Source organism: Camelina sativa, chromosome 17, assembly GCF_000633955.1.
Source record: "Camelina sativa cultivar DH55 chromosome 17, Cs, whole genome shotgun sequence".
NCBI lineage: Eukaryota > Viridiplantae > Streptophyta > Magnoliopsida > Brassicales > Brassicaceae > Camelina > Camelina sativa.
In genome coordinates, this window is record NC_025701.1 from 26,577,023 (window position 1) to 26,585,131 (window position 8,109).

The following is an 8,109-nucleotide window of genomic DNA, read 5'->3' on the forward strand; positions in this document are numbered from 1 at the left end:
TAGTTTTAGAGTTTGTATGATATGTATATCTTATATATTTATTTTAATCTTTTAAAATGTTTATCTCCATTTTCTATTTTATATTAACATCTTATAAGTCATTATTTTCATACTTCCTTACAATTTCACCACACAATAAGATCATAAAGTTGAAATGATCCATATGTAATTATCTATTATGTCTCTGGTTATCTCACATATTCATGTATCATTTTTAATAATTTATAAAGACCAATATAATATTTAAAGATCAATATAATTATTTATTTATAAAGACTATTTTGTTTTGTGATCCAATTGTTAAATCTGCAGAGATCAATATAATATATATATTTTTTTATGATTTGAGGTTTTTGAAAACAAAAAGAACATAATTAAACAATTGGTTTTTTGTGTCTTTAATCAAAATAAAAAATGATCCAAAAAACAAAACATATTCAACTGGAACTTAAATATAAAAATAAAATATAATTTTAAAAATATCATTTCACTAAATTCTCTAAAGATGAAACCATTAGTATGAAATCTAGCACTATAAATTAAATCGATGAGTGAAAACCAAAAAAATATAAGTTATCCTTGGGATTTTAAAAATTATTGAGATTGAAGAATTCATATAATTTTATAAGAAAACTAATTTAGTTTGTCACTTAAAAAGTAATATTTTTTATTTTGAAATATTATGTGTAAGTGTTGAGTTTATATCAACAAACAACCAAATCATGTGAATTTTGATTCAGCCACTTGGTATTCCTTTTATTTTAGGTTATAAAAAATTAAAATATTTATTTATAATTAAAGACATGTAACTCCATTTAACTCAAATGTAACTCCTATCCAATAATTGTACATTAATTCATTCCTCCTACTAACTTATTATCTTTCAAGAGAAATTTATTTTGGTTAAATTTTAATATTTTTTATTTATTTTGGTTGGCTAAACTTATATTCATATTTTGGTTGGCTAAATTAATATATTTCTCATGTAAAATTATTGTTTATAATATATTTCTCATTTCAAAGTTTAAAGCAATATATCATATATATAAAAATAAGGTTTTGGTCTCTCCTTATTGGTTGATTTTCATTTAATGTTTTCTAATTTTTTTTTTTTTTTTTTTTTTGCTTTCTAATTGCTTTAAACAATATTTAAGATCCAATAAACACAATACATTTAACTCACACATTAAAATAAAATTATAACTGAAAATAAAATAAATTATGCATTAATCATATTCTACCACTCAATTTTATTCAAACACAATAAATTACTATTGTAACTCCATAGTTCTAAATGTAACTTCCATCATTTTTTATCATATAAATAAGCATTCTCTCAATCTATCATTCTCTCATATTGACATTCTTTTACTATCTCATTTTCACATTCTCTCATTCTCTTCTACAATACCTCAAATCATTTTTCGTTTTTTTTTGTTATTTTTGATTTCTTATTTTTGTTGTATGGGTTGTAAAAAAAAAATGAAATATCATTGTAAATTGTTAATGCTAAATTTTAATTTTAGAGACTACATGATATATATTTTACATTGTTCTTATTTTAAAAGATTTATCTCCTTTATCTAATTTGGATTATTATCTTATAAGTAATCATTCTCTCTTCCTCTCCTACCAATATCAAATGTTGTTATATCTCATATGTGTTGTAACTTGTAAGAGTTTGATTCTATATTTTAATGTAGAAAGTATTATATATATTTAACATTGTTTTCAATTTTTATTTTATTTATTAAAAAATATTTCTTTTATATTTCTTGCCTTTCTAATCTATTCATATTTATTTTTTAAATTTGCATAGTTAAATTTAAATTCACATATGTTGGTTTTAACAAAACAATCAACTTTATTTGAGAATTAGATGTTCCTATTCATTTTTAAACGATCAATGTGTAACATATAAGCATTTTGTCTTGCAATCACAAGTTCCATTTCCATTGCTTAACTCCATGGTTAAACTATAATATATGTTGTCCTATTTGTAGGAATAACAACATACTTATTTAATTTATTTAAAAGAGCAGATGATTAAACGAAATAAACATTTCTCCAAATTTTATAATTCAATCAGTGAGTGTACTTATTACTTTGAAAAACTTTTACATTGAAGTTCATAAAATCATATAAGAAAACTAAAATACTATATCACTTCAAATTTGGAAGGAAACACTTGGTATTCCTTTTTAAAAAAGTCAAGACACATATAAAAATTTATTAATATTTAACTCACTTTAAAGACATTAAAGGTCATTTAACTCAAAAATAACTTCTATCCAATAATTTCATACATTCCTCCCACAAATAAAAATATATATATATATATATATGTTCAAGATTGTATTTAAATATTATATAATTTTTTAGTTAGCTAAATTTATAGTCACATATATACAATATATATACATAAGAATTTATATTACTTATTAACACCATAATTTGATCCATTTTTTTNGTTAAATTTAAATTCACATATGTTAGTTTTAACAAAACAATCAACTTTAATTGAGAATTAGATGTTCCTATTCATTTTTAAACCATCAATANAACTAAAGAAAAACATAAACGATCTTATTGATATTAGACCAAAACATGGGCATACAAACGTAATCACTTACACGGAAGATATTTAAAAAAAAAATAACTTATTATTGCAACATCAACGTATGAAGGGTTTACATAAGCAGTTAATTAGAAAATCTATAATACGATAAATGTATTGGAAACAATATCAGTCAATGATAAGATTGGATCCTCAAAAGCAAGAAACAACATCTTCATAATTCATAAAAAATAAACGCCACAATTATATACATCTGAACGAAATGGTATAAACATATAGTGTATAAATAAAAGTGACAGCAAAACCCGTATATGCCTAATTAAAACGAAATAATACAAAAAAGAAAACAAAAAAAACTAAAAAAACAAGAAAGTGCCAACTACACCACAATCCACGCGTTGCGTGGGGAAACACCTAGTAACTTAATAAAAAGACAGCAGACAAGACTTCAAATTTCGTGTTACTGAACTCACAATTTAGGACAACAAAAAGAAATCCAGACAAACTTTCACTTATTTATATGGATAATCTTTTTTTTTGTCTGTCACACTTAAAATATATATATATATGATCCCTTTATTATTTTTTCCCTGCTCCCTGGTTAAACTAAATTAAAATATGGATAATGTCTTGAAAGGTTGTATTTATTATAAGTAAAAATACTATCCTTTTCTTTCAAAAATTTCTCACATGCAATCTGGACAAAAATGATATATAAGGTGTGTTTTATATTGTTTCATTGTTTGCTTTGCAATAAGTTTTCAGATCTAACTAATGGAAGTTGATTTGAGGTACTTTGATAACTTAAAGAGATTGTTCTCGACATAACTCAATTTAATACGTTACTATTGCTATTTTTGTTATAATATTTGGTTTAGTTCGGTTGGTACTATTACAAGATGATAAGATCTAGATCATTACAATGGCAACTTGGCGAAGCAATTTCCATGATACAATTTTGTTATAGTTACAATGAAATAAAGTTCAGTCAGTTGGGTTTGGGTAGCTAGACGACACCACATGTTTGTGAATTTCGTCAAAGCACCCAGAGTGTCGTTTTTGGCCCAATATAAACATATAAACATATAAACATATACAGTATTTGCTCCGGGCGTGTTTACTGTTCTATTTGTTCCAAAAGAAAAAAAAACATATACAGTATTATATATACTTAATAATAGAATGGATAATTCTCTTCTAATTACCTAGTTTTTGGAAAAAAAAAGAAAAAAGGATTTGCAATTTAATTTAAATAACGTAAAAGAATATTATATCTATGACCAGTGGTGGATCCAGAGTCAAAAACTATGTAAAATGCAAATGAGGGAGTTTGAACCCTGCTCCTCAAACACAATAAAAGGCACTATTTTCCAAATGAGCTAGCAGATACTATATTGCAAAGACTAGTTCAAAGATTATAAAAAAGGAGTGTGGGGCACATGCCCCACCCCCTTTGGCTGTAGATCCGCCCCTGGCTATGACTTAGAGTCATACATTTTTTAAAGAGTGAAAAAGAGAAGATTAAACATACATTTAGTTAACAAACATATGCGATTATATATTAAAAAAAAATGTTTCAAAGCATGGAACTGCTAAGAGGAAGAGATGAGAATTAATTACTTTAACAAAAAAAAAAAAAAGATGAGAATTAACCAACGCTTCCGCCACCGCCTATACAACCGCGTTTTCCTCGTCCTTTTAACCGTACGTTGTCCATTCATGTTCTTGCAACTTTGCATAATTGCATCTAACCTAGTTTGATAATAATCTGATATCCCTCCCAAGCCTAACTATGCCAATGCTCTCTTTAATTGTTTAAATAAACAAAAATATGTGAGAGAAATGATCATATATAGTCCGGCCTCTACAACCGCAAATTTAATCATGAAAATGAAAAAAACCAAAGAGAGCAACATTGACTTTCTTGGCAAAAGAAATAAAAATATTTCGAGACGATTAAATACTGTCAGAGACTCCAGATACAATTTCATTTGGTGGATTGGTGTTTTACGAATAACTTAAAATTGATATTTGGGTGTTTTAAGAAACTTGAATGAACTTGGAAACAAGAGTTTATTTATTAATTTTATTTTATTATATGTTAAAAAGAACATAGCCATTGAACTGACATAACTTATATATTTCCTCAAGTTCCATTTTAATTTGGGTTTTGAAACATCTTCTTTCACCTAAATTTGATAATTTTAATTTTACAATAACTATTAAACTTACGAATTAGAAAATTTTATAGCGGATTAATCAGTTAACTAACAACACTGAATATACAAGTTAGATAACTAACAGTAATCGGGTATCATAAATTATCTAACAAAAAGTCCATATGAAAATTGTTCTTCTACCTCCAAACCCTAATTAATATTACAACTGAATGATGATGTGATGTCACTAGTATCTTCTTGTACTAGAATTTGTAACCGTGCACTCGCGGGATTTTAAATTAAAATATTTTATATTAATATAAAATTTTCAATTCAAATATAATTATTCAAACTTTTGAATATAAATCTATAAACATTAAACTTATTTTACTAAGTGATATACAACATATATATTGCTGAAAAAAATATTTTTTTGTTATATCTATTTGCGCATAATTTTAGTTTAAATTTTTGATCAATAAAAATCATTGAATATATATATAATCATTTGAAGTTTAAAAGATAAATCTATATAAACGCCATACTTATTTTACTAATCAATATATAATATATATTGTCTAGTGTCGTAATAATATTGTCTTGGTAAAGCAACAATATATCACATGATAACAAAAAATGACTTAAGAACCTTACTGGAATAGTCGTCAATCTTCTTACCTTTTATCCCTATAAGAGTTCATTCCATATTCATATATGATGTGTTTGCATTTTATAAGATTTTGCCCATATTTTTTTTACTTGTTTTGAGTTTTTTATTAAGTCCAAGTGTGCTTTTAGAGTCTTTTTAGTCTTTTGTGAGTCTGTACAGGTTCTAGGTTACTTTAGAAGGAAAGTGAGTGTTTTGGGGATGAAAACAAGCATCTGAAGCCAATTTGGCGAAGACTGATCGGACAGCAAGCAGATGGAGAAAACACAGAAAAAACATCCAGGATCGGCTGATCCGTATTTGGGATCGACCAGTCTCGTACCCGAAGCAAGTTTTCCTTTTTTGTTTTAAACCAACATTTAGGGTTTTGTTTTGATATTTAAGTTAGAGGCTCGGCCTCCAGAGACATAAGCATTATTTTCTGAGACTATTCTTTACTGAGAGCTAAGGGAGAAAATCTCTAATCCTACTTGACACCTTGGAGAAGATTTCTAAACCCTATTTTCTATTCTTTTGCAATTCAATTATGCTTTCTTCATCTTTGATTTATTGTTTCTGCTTCTCCATGTCTGAGTAGTTTCTCCATTGGGTTTAGGGTTTCAGAAGGGTTTATATGATTAATTGATGCTAGGTTTGTTAGATTAGGGATTGATCTTATTGTTCTTCATCTATTGTTGTTCTTAATGCTTAAGCTAGATTGATCACCTAGATTAAGATCTTAGGTTTAATTCATCGGGGCACCAAAAGTGTTGTTGAGTTGCTTGAAAAGAACATAGGTGAGCAAGGTGGACCTTAGCAAATGAAAGTTGAAGTTGAGGCATCTTGTGAACTAATCAAACCTGAACTTGTTATTGCTTGCTTGGTTTGCTAGATCCAAACGATAGTTTAGGGTTTAGTGAATTTATTGCATAGATAGTTAACGCTGCGGAAGTAGGTTAGCTTTATAACTGTGATTTAAGTTCAAGAATTGTGTTTAATGCATCCCTATCTAATCATCTAAATTCGTGATCATAATCCCTAATGATTCCCTGCACCTAATGTTTTCTCTTTTGATTTAAAACACTCTTTTATTTACTGTTTTGTTGGTGACTTTCAAACACAAACTTCTTTTGTCTTAGTTATATTTGATCTTGATAATTTCATAGTGGAATTGCTTGGTCTCTGTGGATTCGATCCTAAAGTGTTACAACGATACCACTAGATCGTGGTGGAGTACACATTGGGTTTTAATCGACCGTTGATCAATATCCCATGAAATCATATTTTTAAAAATTCTAATGTCGAATATCGATCATTGGCCTAATTATATAGATCATTTAAATATATCAATATCCCACATTAAATACAAATATACAAAGTTTCATGAACCTTTTTATTGTTATGTCGCTACAACGGGGTTGTCCAAGTGCACCACCTACCATAATAGAATTTCAACCAAGTCAAGAATGCTTTGATGATGAAATGGTTAAACCCGACAATGAATATGCGTTGTTAATTTTGTGATGCAACATCAGCTTCATCTTCTAAAAAACATAGTGTACTATAAATGTGTTGTCTTTACCAATGTTTTGGGTTAAAAGCATTTGATAAAATTGATGAAATCTCAAGTTTGTTTTATATTTTACTTTTTTTCATGTTATAGAATTGTAGCTTACAATTTAGTTGATAATATGTCTTATATGCTATACAAATCACATTTCACTTTTTGTAATGGCTTAAATATAATTTTTTCTATATTTTGTGACCATTGATTTGGTTTTTTAGATGGATTATTTTTTCAAAAGTCTTTTCATAGTTTTCCCAAAAGTTTTTATAGAACTTTCTCAGTAATTCTAGTTACATTAAAAGTGTGACTTTTACAATATCTTTTATTTTGATCAAACCTTTTAAGTTAAATTGAGTAATTAATCTTTTATTTTTCTTTAAGTGAAATTTAATTATAAATCTTTGTAGTATATATTTCTTAGAAACTAATGTTTCACTTCAATTTTATTTTTATATTTAGAATTTTATATATACAATTACATAAATTGTTTTTTACTCCACTATGCATTAAAATCTTACTTCCATTCTAAACCTTATTAACCCATTCTAAATTTTGGAATATGATCATTTTTGGTTAAAATTTGAATAATAACATTAATATTGTTTTTACTATTTTAAAATTTTCATTTATGTCACTTAATTCATTTTATATAGTTATTATCTTTATTATATACTAAAAAAAATTATACTATTGTTTATACTATTTTAAAATTTAATTAATTTTACTTAATTTGTTATTTATTTATTTTTTATTATTATATTTATAAGTAACAAATATGTAATGAATGAATATTTAAAATGATAATTTTTAATAGAAAAAAATATAGAACATTGATGCTAATATGTAATGAATGAAGAAGAGAAAAATTAAGTTTATATATTGATAGATTATACCATCACATATGGGTAAATGAATAAGTGATATAAAGCATATTGACGAAGTAGTTAATTATTTCGACAAAAAAAATATGTTATGATATGAATTCGTATCTTCTTTCATGCCTCTACATAAGGACATGAAACGTTCACGCAGATAAAAGCCGAAATAAAGACCAAGCCCAAATAAAGCCCAAGACCAAAAAGTCAAAAATGAAAAATAAATAAAGCGGAAGAGGGTTAGGCGGGGGGGGGGGGGGGGGGGGCTAAGGCAAAATTCGAAA